The following is a 7,059-nucleotide window of genomic DNA, read 5'->3' on the forward strand; positions in this document are numbered from 1 at the left end:
AGTGGCAAAGCCCTTCCCCAGACAACTCCTTGAGAGCTACATCTCAGACACTATCTGGTGGAGAACTCTTGAGTTGCAGATATTAGCGATATTTCTCCTATTCAGTGATGTTGATGCATTAAGAAAATTCAAGGGTAAAGATATCTAGAAATCTGGTTTTGAAGGTCAAAGCACATGCAGCACTAGTTGAGCTGTAGGAGCATATTGGCTGCGCACAGCAAAAAGTCAAAACACAAGGCTGTGAGACATGTCCCAGGCTGAACTAGAATGTGCTCGGGGTGGAAATTTTGTCAGCTGTAGTCATACTCAGTGAAACATTCATCTCATGTTGGCAGTGGCAATGAACTATTTTTTTTTTCTTCCATAATTTACAAAAGATGACCAAGTAGGTAGTTAAAACATTTCAATTCTTCCATGAATGGAATAATTTTACACAGTATTTTCTCAGCAGAAAAATAAGTGGCACTTGGGGAACTATTTTGTCATTCTCACAAAATGTAATTTCATCCAAACAGGCAAAACAATGCAATTATCTGGGCAGATAATGCAGCACACTCCACATACATGGGCAGTGAAGATAATGTTTTATTCCACAAACAGGAGATGGTTCCTTTGGAAAACTTGCTGGGTCACTTTTAATTATTAAAAGAGCAAATTCATGGTTTCCTCACAGAGCAGTCACACTGTACAGTATTTTCTTTTTTGTTCTATTTAAATTTAGACTGATTAATCAGACTTCCTGGCAGTGGTTATATGAGGAGGATGACTGAGAATTTAGTAGGTGAGTTAATTCTCATTTTTACTATGTCTCAAGAGCCACCCACTTTCCCTTCCCATGACTCGACACCAACAAGTCTTTACAAGTTTTGCAGAGTGACACCAACGTGGTGACCTCCTGCACCCCTCCATCATTTACCCTGGTTTTGCTGCTCCCACTTTGACACATTTCTCACTTTTTAGCTCCTCTCACCAGCCCCGCACTCGGGTCACCTCCACACATACCTGGTGCCAGTGGCTGGGTGGCTGCAGACTCAGTGGGTTGAAGCCCTGAGATCCCCAGCAAAACCCCACCTCCCACCCAGTACCCTGGACATGGACATGGTCTTCATGTCAATCAGGGATGGCTCAAACATTGTGTCTTCTGGAGCCCCACGGGCTTGTTTAATGGGTGAGCATTATGAGATGATGAGAAGGAGGGAGAGTCCAGATGTTTCATGGCACCTTTTGACAGATATTTTCAACAATTGTCTTTGTGTTGGAGAAGTACATAAACCCTTTGTGATAAATCTTTCTGGTGCACCTCACAGTTTTGCTGTAAGCTCTCCAATATTTCTACTCCTAAAAAACCCTTCTCATTGGTCTGGGCTTTCTAAATTAAGCACTGCCAAAATGTGGTGGTGCTAAAGGGCCATATGTCCCCACCACCGCCCTGGGTCATGGGTGTTCGACGTGCCCAGTGCGGCACTCATCCTGCTTGGGGAGACAGCTTCCAGGTTTCAGCACTCAAAATGGAAGAACTTGAAAGCCTAGCAGGGCTATCAAGTGCTAAAATGATCAAATACCATCAAGAGTTGTAGGGAGAGGTGAAAGTTTGGAGCTGGAGAGAGGTTATCTTTGTATTTTTCTTAACTATATATAAGATACTACCTCTTTCCACAAATATCACCACACTTACAGCCCTCGACTATCTTGGTTGCAACAACAGTGAACATACCTGCATTTCTTTTCCATTTCAAGCCCTCTAAACCGCGCATGAATGCAATGAGGTGCATCACAGAATTACAGAGTGGATGAGGTTGGAAGGCACATCTGGAGATCACCCAGTCCAACCCCTATGCCAAGCAGGGTCACCTACAGCACGTTGTGCAGGATGGCATCCAGGTGGGTTTTGAATATCTCCAGAGAAGGACACTCCACAGCCTCTCTGGGCAACCTGTCCCAGTGCTCCATCACCCTCACAGTAAAGAAGTGCCCCCTCATATTCAGCCAGAACCTCCTGGGCTTTAGTTTGTGCCCGTTGCCTCTCATCCTCTTGCTGGGCTCAACTGAAAAGAGACCAGCTCCATCCTCTCGACACCCTCCCCTCAGGTATTTATACACATTGATGAGATCAGTGAATGAAGTCCTTGCACGTGATAAATCGGTGACAATCTCTTTTCTCTCCTATGTTCTCACCAGACTCTGACCTTTTACAGATATGCAGTCAGATGTTGCTTCTACCAAACGTAGAGCTGCAAAAACTGGAGCATCTCTCACTGACAAAGAAACCAGCCTTTTTGACTGAAGTGATAAACAATTGCTTGAGGGTTTCTGGCTCCCTGGCTCCTGAGCACAGATGTCCATTATTAGCGATTATGGACCTTAAACCTTCCCACAATTACAGTTCTGCAAATAGGAAGTGATAGCGAGACACAATTGCTAAGCATGGTCCTGTCGTGTTTGTGGGTTATGTGGTCTTCTCTAAATGTTGAGTAAACACAGTGTCCCACCACAGTTGATTTTTCCCTGCAATATATTATCTTTAATAAAGCCAAAGCTGTACAGTTTGCCCATTGCCCTCCCACTGCATTTTTATGTTCTGAGAACAAAAATTCAACTTTTTTTTTTTTTTGGACTGGTGGAGACAATATATATGCTTTTAACATGCTCTCTGTCTTGCTATCCAGCTGCAGAAAGTCCTCCAGTGTGCAAGCCCAGAAGATGTGTTTATGTGTCTGGTCATCTCTGGAATGTGTGGCTGCAAAGCGAAAGGCTGGGAAACTCTTGTGGGGTGGGACGGCTGCGCTGGCGGTGACCTGCCAGCCCCGACAGACGGATTTCTGACTGTGGAGAAGGAAATCTGGTGCCGAGGGGCTTTGGCATGCCCGAGGGATGCCCTGTGCCACCCCACAAGTAAAAAAGCTCATCGGGCGCTGCGATGCATCGGGAGGAGAGGTCCACGGTGCAGCATCCAGACTGTTGGGACTCTTCGTGTGCTTCCTCCATGGGCTTTGAGGTGATGGGGTTTTGGGGTCAAGGTGGACCTTGCATCTCCTGGTGGTTGCTCCAGCCCTTCAGTGCCTCGCAGCTGGCACCCAGTGTTTTGCAGGACGGGTTTTCCGCCGGCTGAAGAGGAAAAAATCCCAATTGCGCAGGGCTTCTGTGTGTGCAAAAGGTCTGCTAGAGAACTGCCGAAGCTAAACTGATCACACATGTCCTTCAGCTTAGGAGAAGGGAGCTCTAAGTGAGAGCATGTGTGCTCTGAGTCCCGGGCTGAGAAAATGTCAGTCTCAGGCGCTTGGGAAGTTCATATTGATACAAACAGGGAGGCTCCCTGCTGCCCACAGATTTCCCACATAAAAGTCCTACTGGTAGCCGTGGGAACTTCGCAGCAGCCACGCTGTGGCTAAAGTCACCGCTCTGAAAATGCAGTGAAATTAGTGTTCATAAAAGTGAAAAACACGCCACAAGAATGAGGACGTTCTGATTCACAGCCATGGAAATTACATGAGCTCTGGCATAGAAAAAAGCTGCATTTTGCTGTTATCCTGGCTTCAGAAAGGGATTGCTGGTAAATTTAAAAAAAAAAAAAAAAGCCTTTTTGAGCAAAAAATCTTTGCCTTTTTTGCAAATGATTTTTTTTTTTTTTCCACCAAAACACAAAAAAGCCAAGCTGTGCCCATTATGCTCTGTGGAAAGGGCAGATCCTGCGCTGCACAGTGGCCTCTAGTGAAGCTGAGCAGTTTGCTCCAGAACCTGTGAAATAATTTCCAGCAGCTGGTTTGTTACTAATTTCAGTTCTGCCTTTTGGTCTGACCGTCACCTCCCCCAGCCTATGCCACTCGCGCCGTATATTTTTAAGGAAAACAAAAAAGAAAAACACGGCAGGATATGATGGGGCAGTGGGTTTGTTCTGGTGTGAATTGAACATGAAGCTGGAATCCAGAGAAAAAGGTAATGCTAGCAGTAATGCAGCTCTTATGGTTTAACAGTATTATTTAACACTATTTGAAGTTCCTTTTTTTGACCTTTTCTGCTGTAAGCAGAGGGGATGGCGATGTCAGCTGTGACTCTTGCTGGTAGACTTTGGATTTGCACATTGTTCTCTGTTCCCTGTACAGGGACTCACCCTCAGACAGGCTCCCTTCACCCTCACTGATGTTTTTGCTTGCGCCACAAAGATTTGGAGCACCTGCTCTGCAGTCAAAGCATCTGGCGGGATCTGTGTCCCAGTGACCTTGTTTCCCCTGATTTTCCAAAAAGGCTCACGGAACAACAGCAGGGCAGAGGCTGTCAGGGAGCTCTGGAGGTCCCCGGCCCCAAGCCCCGCTCCAGCAGGGCCCCCCAGCGCAGGGTGCCCAGGACCCCGTCCAGGCGCCTTGTGCCGCTCTCCCAGGAGGAGACCCCACAGCCTCTCTGGGCAGCCTGGGCCAGTGCTCAGCCGCCCGCCCAGCACACAAGTGCTGCCTGGTGCTCAGAGGGAGCCTCCTGCCTGCCCCTTGGTGCCCACTGCCCCTGGCCTGGCGCTGGGCACCCCTGACAAGAGCCTGGCTGCGGCCTCTTTGCCCCCTCCCAAGCCCTCCCAAAGATGCCACTGATGAGCAGCACCTCCTCATGCTCCTCACTGGGTTTCCTCCACCACCACCCCATCCTCGCTGAACCCCCTCTGCTGTGCTGGCCGGGCAGCCAGCACCTTCCCACCCCCACCCCCACGCCCACAGCTCATTACAGCAGCAATCTTAAAAATACAACAGGAAATGATTTCAATAGGGGATGTGGTAGCTGACAGAGAAAAGTGGAGTAGGGCTGAACTGCTGCCGTGCTTTCATGCGAGTACAGGGCCCTGCAGAAGAGCTGCGGGGGAGCGTTTGTGCAGATTTTTGTGTGGCAGAAGGACCCACGCTGGGTTTGGTTGTGGATTCTGCCAAGACCTGTTGCAGTGGCCACCCTCGCTGCTGGGGTCTGGATGCAACGTGGCAGCGTTTGGCTGGGGGTACCCGGCCCTGGCATGTTATCAGCACAGGACACCTTGATAACCCCTCCACATCAACCTCACAACTGCTTCCTTGCATCAGCTGCCTCTGGGCACCTCTGCTTTGATGGGGAAATAATTCACTTGCCCACCAGACTCCAGTGCTAGATACAGTTGGGTCTGACGCCCAAACAAAACACCTACCAAACGCACTATTTCTTCTGTGAAGAACTTTTAACATCCGATTGAATTACTGAATGGGGAGTCTTCGGGTGCCCTGCTCTTGCATGTCACTGAGAACGCCTCATCCTCTCCATCTTCTGCTGGGGGACCAGCTGGGAGGAAAAAAGGGTCTGGTTTCACCCTCTCAGGGTAAAAGAGGCTCCTGGGCCTCAGAAAGCTGTTTTCTGTGAGCCACTGCCGTGGGCTTGGAAATGGGCTTTCAGTCTGCTTCCGCCAGCTCCGTATTTATAGTGAGCGTTTATTTCTCTCACCAGCTGGTGAAGTGTTTTTTCCGGTAGCATGCAAATGCTTGGGATAGAGGTCCAAATCCTTCTCTGCCTTCAAGCACAAGCACACCATATCTGGGTCAGGAAGTCCCTGACCTGCAAATCATTGGAGGCTGACAGGGTATATCATGGCACTTTTATTATAGGCTTGCCCTAGTCTCGTACTCTCTAGGCATCTGCTATTGCCAGCACTACAGACAGGATATTGGGCTAGAGGGACCTCTGCTCTGACCTCCTATGGATGGTTTTACGGTCTTTGGTCTTCATCTGCAGCCTCCAGAGGCTAATAAAGATTTTGTGAATATAAAGAATTCATTGTGATCCAAGCAGAAGTCAGGAGCATAGGAGGGCCCCGAAAGAGCCCAGCGCTGCCGGGGAGCAGAGGTCTGATAAGAGAAGTGGGTGTCTGGCAAGTGCTGATGAAACAACTTCCAAAGTCTATCACTGCTAGATAGATGGTCCTCTGTGAGCAATGAAAATAACTGTTCCTGGACACTTCTTAACACATGCTTCTCCGTACAGTGTACAATTTAATAATTTCATAAGCGTTCGTCATTCGCTGTTATCTAAGCGGAGCACGAAATCACAAGGTTGTGCACGGGCATCGGGCTGGCTGAGACACATGGTGCTTGTGCTGCCACTGGAGATGAGCTCTGAGATATCCAGTGCACCAGGAAACGCCAAGGGGGGGTTGAGGCGGCAGAAAAACGCCTGCTGAGACTCCTCTCAGGTCTGTTTTCTCTCCCACCTGCCTCCCACCTCTCTGAGGGAGCAAGCAGGACAGAAATCCCTTGTATAAATCACTTTCCCCTTATCAGTGGGCTTTTAAAAGACATTTTTGCATGTGGCAGGGCAGCCTCGCAGCTGAGGAAGGACCTTGGTCAGCCAGCGGGTTCAGCCAGCAATGCGGCCGGTGGATCCAGCCCACGGTCACCTGGTGGCACCGACCGTGCCATGGACATGGCACTGGGCTGGGGATACTGAGCGGGGCTGCTAGACCCTCACCTCTCTGGTTTGGTGGGACACCAGGTGGTAAGGACAGCTTGTCTGACCACCTCCAACCCGTGCCTGCCCCTCTTTGGGGCTTCTGACAGGAGAAGATGGGCAAATTTGTTCCCATGGGTGACGTGAAAAACCAATAAAATCAGACAAGGATTTTTTAACTTTTTTTGCTTAGTTTTCCACCTTCCTCTCCTTCTTTCTAGCCTAGAAAAATTCCCTTTTCTAGGAAGAAGTCCCATTCTCTTTTTCATCAGATGCTGCTGCGTGTTTTAGGTCTATGGTTTCCATGGCCTGTGCTGAAGCTGCTTCACCTTCACTAGCTTCACTGCGATCCCCGCGCCTTGCCCTGGAGCTGCAGTATTGACAGTAGTGATGAAGACGCTATTTTAAAAGCCAGGCTCTACATTCATGTTTTGCCTACTCCCAAAATAGTCCTGAAGACTCAGATTTCTGGGTGCCACCTCCCATGCCTGGGAGGACGACAGCCCTGCCTCTGCAGCTGGAGCACATCGCTAGCATGGAAAATGCAGCAGAGCTCGTGCAGCCACACCACGAAGGAAAACAGGGCATGGCTTGCACAGTTGCTGTGTGCCTGGG

Source organism: Cygnus atratus, chromosome 1 (genome assembly GCF_013377495.2).
Source record: "Cygnus atratus isolate AKBS03 ecotype Queensland, Australia chromosome 1, CAtr_DNAZoo_HiC_assembly, whole genome shotgun sequence".
Lineage (NCBI taxonomy): Eukaryota > Metazoa > Chordata > Aves > Anseriformes > Anatidae > Cygnus > Cygnus atratus.